Source organism: Panthera leo, chromosome B2 (genome assembly GCF_018350215.1).
Source record: "Panthera leo isolate Ple1 chromosome B2, P.leo_Ple1_pat1.1, whole genome shotgun sequence".
Lineage (NCBI taxonomy): Eukaryota > Metazoa > Chordata > Mammalia > Carnivora > Felidae > Panthera > Panthera leo.
The window spans coordinates 111,944,319-111,953,684 of NC_056683.1; the positions used below are offsets into that span (position 1 = coordinate 111,944,319).

Consider the following 9,366-nt stretch of genomic DNA (forward strand, 5'->3'; position numbering starts at 1 on the left):
GGGGAATGATGCTATAAATTAAGAGCTTTATAAAAATTTAGTTCCCTTTACCACATATTACACTATTTGTAACATTTTGTGTTGAGCAAACATGTGAATAAACACTAAATATCCAGTCTCTTAGCTTCTCACTTTTGCTAGCCAGGCCAAGACTGATCACAGTTCAGAGGATGTGTCTTGAAAATCTCACAGCATCACCTTGCTTACATCTTTTTTTTTTTTTTTCTTTTAAATCAGGAGAAGACAGAAGAGTAAAGGCCTCTACCATTTATATCCAGATGAATGCTAGGAGACAGCTTTCTGGGATGTTCAAGAGCCATGGTCTTAATGTTTGCATTCCCCCAGAGTTTACATGTTGAAATCCTAATTCTCAAAGATGACAGTATTAGAAGGTGGGGACTTAGTAGGTACGTAATTCATGACAGCGGAACCCTCATGAATAGGATTAGTGCCCTTATAAAAGAGGCTTCAGAGAGATCACCTAACCCCTTCTGCCATATGAGGACAAGCCATGAACAAGAAGGTGCCGGCTGTGAACCAAGAATAGAATCTTCCCCTGAACATAACTATGTTGGCACCTAGATCTTAGACTTCTTAGCCTCCTAAATTGTGAGAAATAAATTTCTGCTGTTTATAAACCGCCCAGTCTGTGGCATTTTTTTATAGCAGCCAAACATACTAGGACAGCAAGTCAAAGACAGCAAGAGAGAGAAGAAGGAACAAATAGACAGAGATAGTGATCTGTCGTGAAGAAAATTTAAAACTACTTTATACCACCTACATCACTTGGAGATGTATAATTCATCATCAATTATTAAAAACAATAGTAAAGAACCCACCCTCATCCTTTTTAACCTGTTTCCCAATGTTCATAGTGAAACTTTAAAAGACAATATAATATTTATTAAGACTCTACAGAGCCTGTATTCTTTAAAATGCCCTTTAGAAATCACAGATTTAGAACTTACCTGAAATACACTAAAACAAAAATTCTTATCAGGTTAAAAACATTTGACATTAATTTTCAGGATCAAAACTTATGTGGATTTTCCTTAATTAGCCCACTGCGTTGGGCTGCTATGCTACTGTTGCTATGGCATTTGCCACCACTTTAAGCTATATTTTCAAGTTCAACCCAAGAGACATTATTGTCCTTCTGTACATGTTCTTCCACCCAAATGACTGAATGATGCCACCACCACAAGTGGATCCTTCAAGTCTTCCAAAACACAAGGTGCTTTTTCAACTTCTCAGAGAATGAGACACCAGTTAATATCCCACTCAAATTCAACTATGTATTAAACCAACTATACATTTAAACATGGAAATATTAGAGCCAATTTTTCCAAGATCTCAACACTGCTAGCGCACTTACTATTCCTTAACCTAATATCCTCCCACCTCAGCCCCTTCCTATCCACGCAGCTCTTACAGTGGTATCTCCCATTGGTGCACACCTGCTTTATAAAATAAATGATGCTTGGTATTGAAGTATTTGGGGGCTGTCACTTAACCACAAATAGTATTTTATGAAGGATCCTTTGCCTCAGTGAGCCAAAACCTAGAGATGGAGAAAAGGCAGGAACAAATAATGACTGAACAGAGTACTTGACATTGTAGTAGTGTCTACAGGAAGCTTTGCTGAGCACAGGGGAGAGTGACTCAGTCTCAGGGAGTTCTGGAACAGGGGATGGAGGGCGAGGTGGATCTTGAAGACACGTATGAAACATGATTGTGTATTTAGGGTTTTCTGTGTGGTTGAGATGGAGAATATAGGTTAAGGTTGACAGGAGATGAACCTGGAAGTAGATGAGTAGGTCAAGGATAAAAGATGAGAATATCTTTCCACCTCAGTGAGAGATCCAGATTCTTCCCTGAAGAAGATAAGAGCCTCAGGAAAGTTTTAACCAGAGAAGTGACATGATGAGGTGCTGTCCATCTTCTTTAAACTGTTTGCTAGAGATAATTAAAAGTTTTCCCATAGTCTTTTAAAAAGCTTAAATCAGGCTTACTGCCTCTCACTCTCTTTTACATTATTTTACATGCATAGCAGAAATAGAAATAAAAAGAGCAAGTCTCTACTCCTGTCTCCAATGGGAGTGAACTGCTTATAATTAAAGCTTTCAAATAAAAATCCCTGCCCTATTTTGTTCTTAAAGAGATATACTTTTTTCCAAAGTTTTTGGTTGAAAATACCAGTAAGGTATAGCTTCATCTACATGTAACCTTCCTTTATTATTCCAGAGTCTGTTCCTAGCAATAGGAGCTCAAACTCTGTATCTCCTCCCATGATAAAATGGCCTCATTAAGATCGGAAAGACATAGGGTGCCTGGCTGGCTCAGTTGGTAGAACATATGACTCTTGATCTTGGGGTTGTGAGTTCAAGCCCCATGTTGGTTGTGGACATTATTTAAAAATAAAAAAGATTTTTCAAAGAAAAAAGAAAAACAAAATCTGCACTAAGCATATGGCATTTCCAACAGGTTTGAGCCAAAATATAAGCCAATTTTGGACACTGGAACATAGTCATGAAAACACCTTTGAAAACCCTTTTATTTCTATTCTTCCCTGGTCAAGGGTGAACTTTTAAAGCATTACAGGATCCTAGAGCAATTAGAGTCCATTCAGCAAAATTTGATAGCCAGTTAAAAAAAAAAAAAAACAAAACCAAAAACAGAAAGGTGGAACCTGGTTATTATTGCAAGTTACAAACCCTTACAGAATGTGGAAAGAAAAACGAAAATGGCCACACAAGATGAAACTGATAGTCCCAGACAAATAATCATCTTCTTGTCTCAGTTACTTCATTATCCATGCGTGAAATGAGAGTAAGAGTAGTGCCTTCTCTACAGGATGCATGTTGGTACTTAAATGTGATGCTATGCTCAAGAAAAGCACTCTGGTGGGGCGCCTGGGTGGCTCAGTCAGTTAAGCATCTGACTTTGGCTCAGGTCATGATATTGTGGTTTGTGAGTTCAAGCCCTGCGTTGGGCTCTGTGCTGACAGCTCAGAGCCTAGACACTGTTTCAGATTCTGTGTCTCCCTCTCTCTCTGCCCCTCCCCTGCTTGTGCTTTGTCTATCTCTCAAAAAAATAAACATTAAAAAAAAAAAAAAGAAGAAGAAAGAAGAGCCTTCTGGAAACAATACAGTATTTTACAAGTTTTAGTTTTTCCTCCTGAATAATTGTACACCTATGACTCAGCTCTTTGAAACCCTGGTCTATAGAACCACCTCCCCTCCACTGTCACCCCATGAATCAGTGTGCATGCCCTCCTTGCAATAAAAAGTCCTGATTCCAGAATTTTCTATGTGGTCCACCATGCCCTAGTATCAAGGCATTGTCTTGCCCTCTTATATTCAAATAATATGAGAAATTTTTGTTTTTAGTGATGTAATAATAGGCATAGGCCTATTCATTTTTCTAATCTCAAAGTTTTTTCTACCTGTGGTTCTCTGTCATTTCCCCCCCTACGATCTCCCTATTGGCTTTTAGAATTGTTCCTTTTTCTGCACTCTTCACCCTTACTGACCCTTTTGTATGCATTCCTTTTTGGCGTTGTGTTTCCTTCCTCTCAATGAGCAAAGTGCCCTCCAAACCAGGAATGCTGGATATTTTCTTTCTTCCTTGAGAAAGCCCATCTGTTTCAGGACTGAGCCAGTCTTTTTCTTTTTTCTTTTTCTTTTTTTTTTTTCCTTTTTTGGTGTGTGTGTGAATAATTTGCCCACTGACCTCGACCCCATCGAGTTCCACATCTCTTCCTGTTTTCTGATGGCGACACCCTCTGACCACACTCTCAATGGAAGTCTCCATTTCCTCCCAGAGTTTGTCCAGTCTCACAAACAGGACACTTCCCAGTTGCCCTGACTCCAAAGAACCATCTCTCCATGTTCTTCTGTCGCCTGGCAGCTTTTGTTTCCCCTACCACACTTAATCAGTCGCCAGATTCTGCTGCTATTTCCTCTGTATTATCTCAGAGATCGGCTTCTTCCTCTCCGTGGAGCAGGCAGATACCTGAATTATCTTCTTGTCTTTGACTAAATTCGTGCTCGTTTTCTTCACATGCCACAAGTTCTCATTTTCAAAGTCTTGAATTTATCGTTATCAGTTAGTATCGCCATTTCCATCCACTTACTTGTTCACACTTTCTGCCAGCTTCTTTTACACTCCGTACTCCATTCTACATCATTTCTGCTTGCTTTAGAAACCTTACTCCAAAGCATTCTGTGAACATGGTCTGTCTTCTTCATAATCCTTTCACTGACATTCCAGTCGGGAGAAATGCCTCCCAAAACTTCATAACTGACTTGATTTGTAGTCTGAAGGTAGCATCAATGACTATTGGCATAGATCAGCTCTGTCCAATAAAACGTTCTATGATGATAGAAGTATTCGATACCTGCATTCTTATATATGGTAGTCACCTGTGACTATTAAATACGTGTGGCTATTGGACACGTGAGATGTGGCTACTGCATGTGAGGAGCTGAATTTTTAAATTTTACTTAATTTTAACTTAAATAGCCACATGTAGCTAGTGGATATTGTATTAGACAACACAGACTAAATCTAGACCCTATGCTATCAAATGATACTGAAATTTCAACCCATTAAACATAATGAGCTTTGTAAGGACATAAGGAAATATATGAAAACTGAAAAATATTATGACAAAATAAAAACAAATTTCAAAATCAAACCTAATAAATGATTATGAATTTAAGAAGTTGACATTGTTTCCAAATAATTTGTATTTTTTTCCTCTTTGTAATGAGAATTCCAAGTATACTAATTGCCAAGGAATCAAATCATAGCCAATTATAAATGAAATGAGATTCTCATGGCCAAATTCTACCAAAAACAACACTAGAAAACCTCTTAAAATTTTACAGCAAAAATTAATATTCAATATGTACATTTTTCATGTGTGTGATAGGTACAGTGTAGAAACTCTGCAAGGGTATCTTGTCTATTCAGGTATAACCTCCCAATCTATCTAACTAAAAGTTACATTTAAAAGTCACATTTAACGTTTAACATGTAAATGGGGCCTCTTGCCCCATGCTCACTTTTCTTCCCATTCCACTTTATTCTGTACCAAAAAAAAAACAAAACACATTTCTTTCATGTTCTTACTTATGGACGGCTCAGTCCAGCCTCCTTGCTTTCAGAAGTTATCCTAGGAATCCACACTTGTGGCTCATTCTTCCCTTTAGAATACAAAAACCATTAGGAGGACCTGGAAGGAGGGAATTCTGGGATTGCTAATTTGAGGTGACCATGACTCTTGACCCCACGGATTCCTCACTTTGCGAGTAGAGGTAAAACTGGAGGGCCATAGTGGAGTCTTTTAAAGTATAGGGCCCGGGTAGTACTGCTTTTACCTTTCTATATGCCCATCATAAACTGTAATACTACGCAGAATATTATTTTGTTTGTTTTTTTATCTACTTTTTAAGGAAATATTGCTACCACTGGACTAATAGCAGACTCTGCCTGTTATGACACCTAGAAATAATAGGAATCCCGATGATAGAAAAACATCTGGCCTATAGCAGATCCTAAGTAAATATTTGTTCAAACACAAGTGATGATTTTTCACAGCATTTCCTTACAGAAGGATGGCATTTATATTGGCAAGAATATGGTTTTTGAAATTGGATAAACTTAAATTGAATTATCTCTCATCCAGTTATTAGCCACGACCTTAGTTGCTAAGGATAAAACTAAAATCCATATATTTTTTTCATTTCCTTCACATTAATTTCTTTTTTTGTTTTCCTGCTTTAATGCGTTCTCTACGTCAAACTGAGGTTGGCTATCTGCCCAGTCCAGTTTAGCCTCATAGTTCCCAAAGTGTGGTCTATGGAAACTAGAAGGGAGATGGGGGCGGTCTCAAGATATTTTCAGGGGGGTCCATTAGGTCAAAACTATTTTCATAATAATAATAAGATGTTATTTGCCGTTCCCACTGTGTTGACATTTGCGACTTAATATTATATGGTATTCCACAATCATGGTGCAAAAGGAATAGTGGGTAAAACTGTGTGCCTTTAGCAAAAATCAAAGCAGTAGCACCAAACTGTACTAGTAGACACTTTATTCTTCATTGCAATGCATCCACAGTTTTAAAAAAAAAAAGTGCTAATTAGGGCACCTGGGTGGCTCAGTCGGTTAAGCATCTGACTTCCGCTTAGGTCATGATCACACTGTTCGTGAGTTCAAGCCCTGCATTGGGTCCTTTGTTGTCAGCAAGAACCCGCTTCGTATCCTCTGTCCCCCTGCTCCCTGCCCCTCCTCTGCTTGTGCGCATGCACACACGTGCTCTTTCTGTCTCAAAAATAAAAACATTTTTAAAAAATTAAACTTAAAAAAATTCCAATTTCACTTAAGAATGTCCTTGGTGAAAGAAACAGTGAAACTATTACTTTTGTTAAATCTGAAGTATATATCTTTTCAATACTCTGTGACACAATATGGAAATTGTGAAGTAAAATTTGTCTCAAGGAAAGTTCTTTTTTCTTTAAGATTTTATTTTATTTTTTAAGTAATCTCTACACCCAACGTGGGACTTGAACCCACAACCCCATAATCAAGAGTCTCATGCTCCACCAACTGAGCCAGTCAGGTGTCCCTCAAGGAAAATTCTTGTGCAATTGAACTACCAGAGGAACTACATACTTTTTAAATGACATACAATTTTAATTTAAAAGGAAAACTGAGAAACCATTGTTATTAAATCTAGGGTATGTGGCCACCACTTACTTGGATATGAACAGAAAGAGTGTGTATCATTGTTGCCATTATAAAATTCAAAGTCTCCAGCAAAAATTGGAAGTTTTGAAAATTTATATCCACGACGATGAACTTGACACTTCCTGATATTTAATGACTTTTCTGATGAGATGAATGGTAATATTAACAAATGCAATTTTTGATACTATATAATGCAGTTTATAAACATTTAGAAAATCTTCATAATTCAGTGAACCAGTATTTTCCAAGTGACCAGTGTATGATATGCCAAAGTCATGAATGGGTAAAAGATCCATTCAAAGTGCAAGACAGGCCAATGGATTTTAATAAAAATGCATAAAAGTTCATTGACACAGTTTCAGATTTCATGATGCAAGTAACCTTTAAGAAACTACATTCATTGAACTTGGTGTAGTAACAAAGAGAATCCACCATTACCTTCAAAAGGCTGTTAAAATGCTATTCCCTTTTCTAACAATGTATCTGTGTAAAGCCAGACTTTCTTCATCTACTTGAGTTTAAATAGTGTATCTCAACCAAGTAAATACAGAAAAGATACAAGAATCTAGTTGTCTTATACATTAAAGGGATCTGCAAAAATGTAAAACAATGTTCTTTTTCACTAATTTTTGAGTGGGCTATCTTAAGAATATGTTTCATTAAAATTAAGTTACATTAACATATAATAGGCTTATTATTGTCATTTTAAAATAAATATATTTTTAGTTATCCATTTTAACTTACAATATGGTAAACATCAATTTGTATAAACCAGACAAATAAAAGCTTTTTTAGGGTACTTAATAATTATTAAGAGTATAAAGAGCTCCGGAGACCAAAATGTTTGAGAACCATTGATTTAGTGGATTTTGACCAGCATTTTTTTTTTTTTAATTTTTTTTTTCACATTTATTTACTTTTGAGACAGAGAGAGACAGAGCATGAACGGGGGAGGGTCAGAGAGAGGGAGACACAGAATCCGAAGTAGGCTCCAGGCTCTGAGCTGTCAGCACAGAGCCCGACGCGGGGCTCGAACTCACGGACCGCGAGATCGTGACCTGAGCGAAGTCGGCCGCTTAACCGACTGAGCCACCCAGGCGCCTCGACCAGCATTTTTAAAATAAAATAAAATATAAAATAACATTGTCTTCTTCTACTACTAAAATAAAATTTCACATCGATTTTTTATGTCTTACCTTTTATGGGTAAATATAGTTTATTGAAACTTTTGTTATAGTTGCAGATACTATATGTGCAAAACTAGATGAAATTTTTTTTTTACCATGCAGTCGAAAAGTCTGGAAAAAACAACAAAACATACTAGGCCATCCGCTCCTTAAAAGCAGGGACTAGCTTTGCGCAGTGGCAGTATCGTAGCCAATGAGGTTTATCCGAGGCGCGATTATTGCTAATTGAAAAGCAGGGACTGTGTTTTTTTACCTTTCTAGGCCAAGATACTCAGCACAATGTCTGACACATATATTGAGTCAATAAATATAGAATGAATCCTCTCTTTCTGTCAATTTCCACATCTTCTGTATCAGCAAATCTCATTGGTTCTGTCTTCAAAACCTATCCATTATCTGATCACTTACCACTTAATCCATGCCACTCTCGTTTTTACTTTGAGGTATTATAATGTTTGTACTGTAATATTCATCCTTGATTCAACATTTTTGCCTATAGTCCTTTTTTTTTAATGTTTATTTATTTTTGAGAGAGAGAGAGAAAAAGAGAGTGTAAGTGGGGGAAAGGCAGAGAGAGAGGGAGACAGAATCTGAAGCAGGCTCCAGGCTCTGAGCTGTCAGCCCAGAGGCGGATGCAGGGCTTGAACACACAGACCGGGAGATCATGACCTGAGCCGAGGTCGGACACGAGCCACCCAGGCACCCCAACCTGTAGTCCATTCTTAACACAGATGCTAAAATGATACTGTTACCTACCTCTGATGTCAACTCCTGTTATTCTCCCCCTTGCTTGTTCCCTTTAGCTACCTTATTCTCTTCCTTGTTCCCTGAACATGCAGGGCTATCACTAGAACTCAGACCTCAGTGTCATAAATTCACCATTTGTACTAAGGACAATGAATTAACACCTTCTTCCATTGTTGCCTTTTGCCACTTTCTTTCCTACAAAACATTTTCCATATCCTGGGATGAGTTCTTCCACTATTTGGTGAATTGCCAATTGCACTCATCTTTTTAGTACTGAGTAAATGGTAATGTCCATTTGTCACTGAATCACCTTAACCAAATGCTAATGAAAGCTTGGCAGAAAGCACTTGAGAAACGAGCAGCCCTTGCATCTGCATATTGCCTGTAAATCAGAGGTCAACATACACTAAAAGGGAAGCTTAACTGAGGTAATGTAAAATTTAACAATAACTCAAGTAACAATATCTGGAATAAAAATTAAAATTCTTCACATGGACCAGCTCTAGACTAGTCAACAGGAAAGCTGGAAAACAGAAATGTGAACCGATATTATAAGGAAATAATTTCAGTAAATTGATCAATGTCTGAATTAAGAGAGGACTATGAGCTTATTGATAAAGTGATCCTGGAGAAGGACATGTGACTAGGGTCACAGAAATGCTGCCTCTCTACCCTT

At 37.5% G+C, this 9,366-nt stretch overlaps 1 pseudogene; it reads left to right on the top strand.

The window, feature by feature from the left end:
* The first annotated feature begins 8,107 nt into the window (after positions 1–8,107).
* Positions 8,108–8,266, top strand: LOC122220896 (annotated as a pseudogene).
* The last annotated feature ends 1,100 nt before the right edge of the window (positions 8,267–9,366 follow it).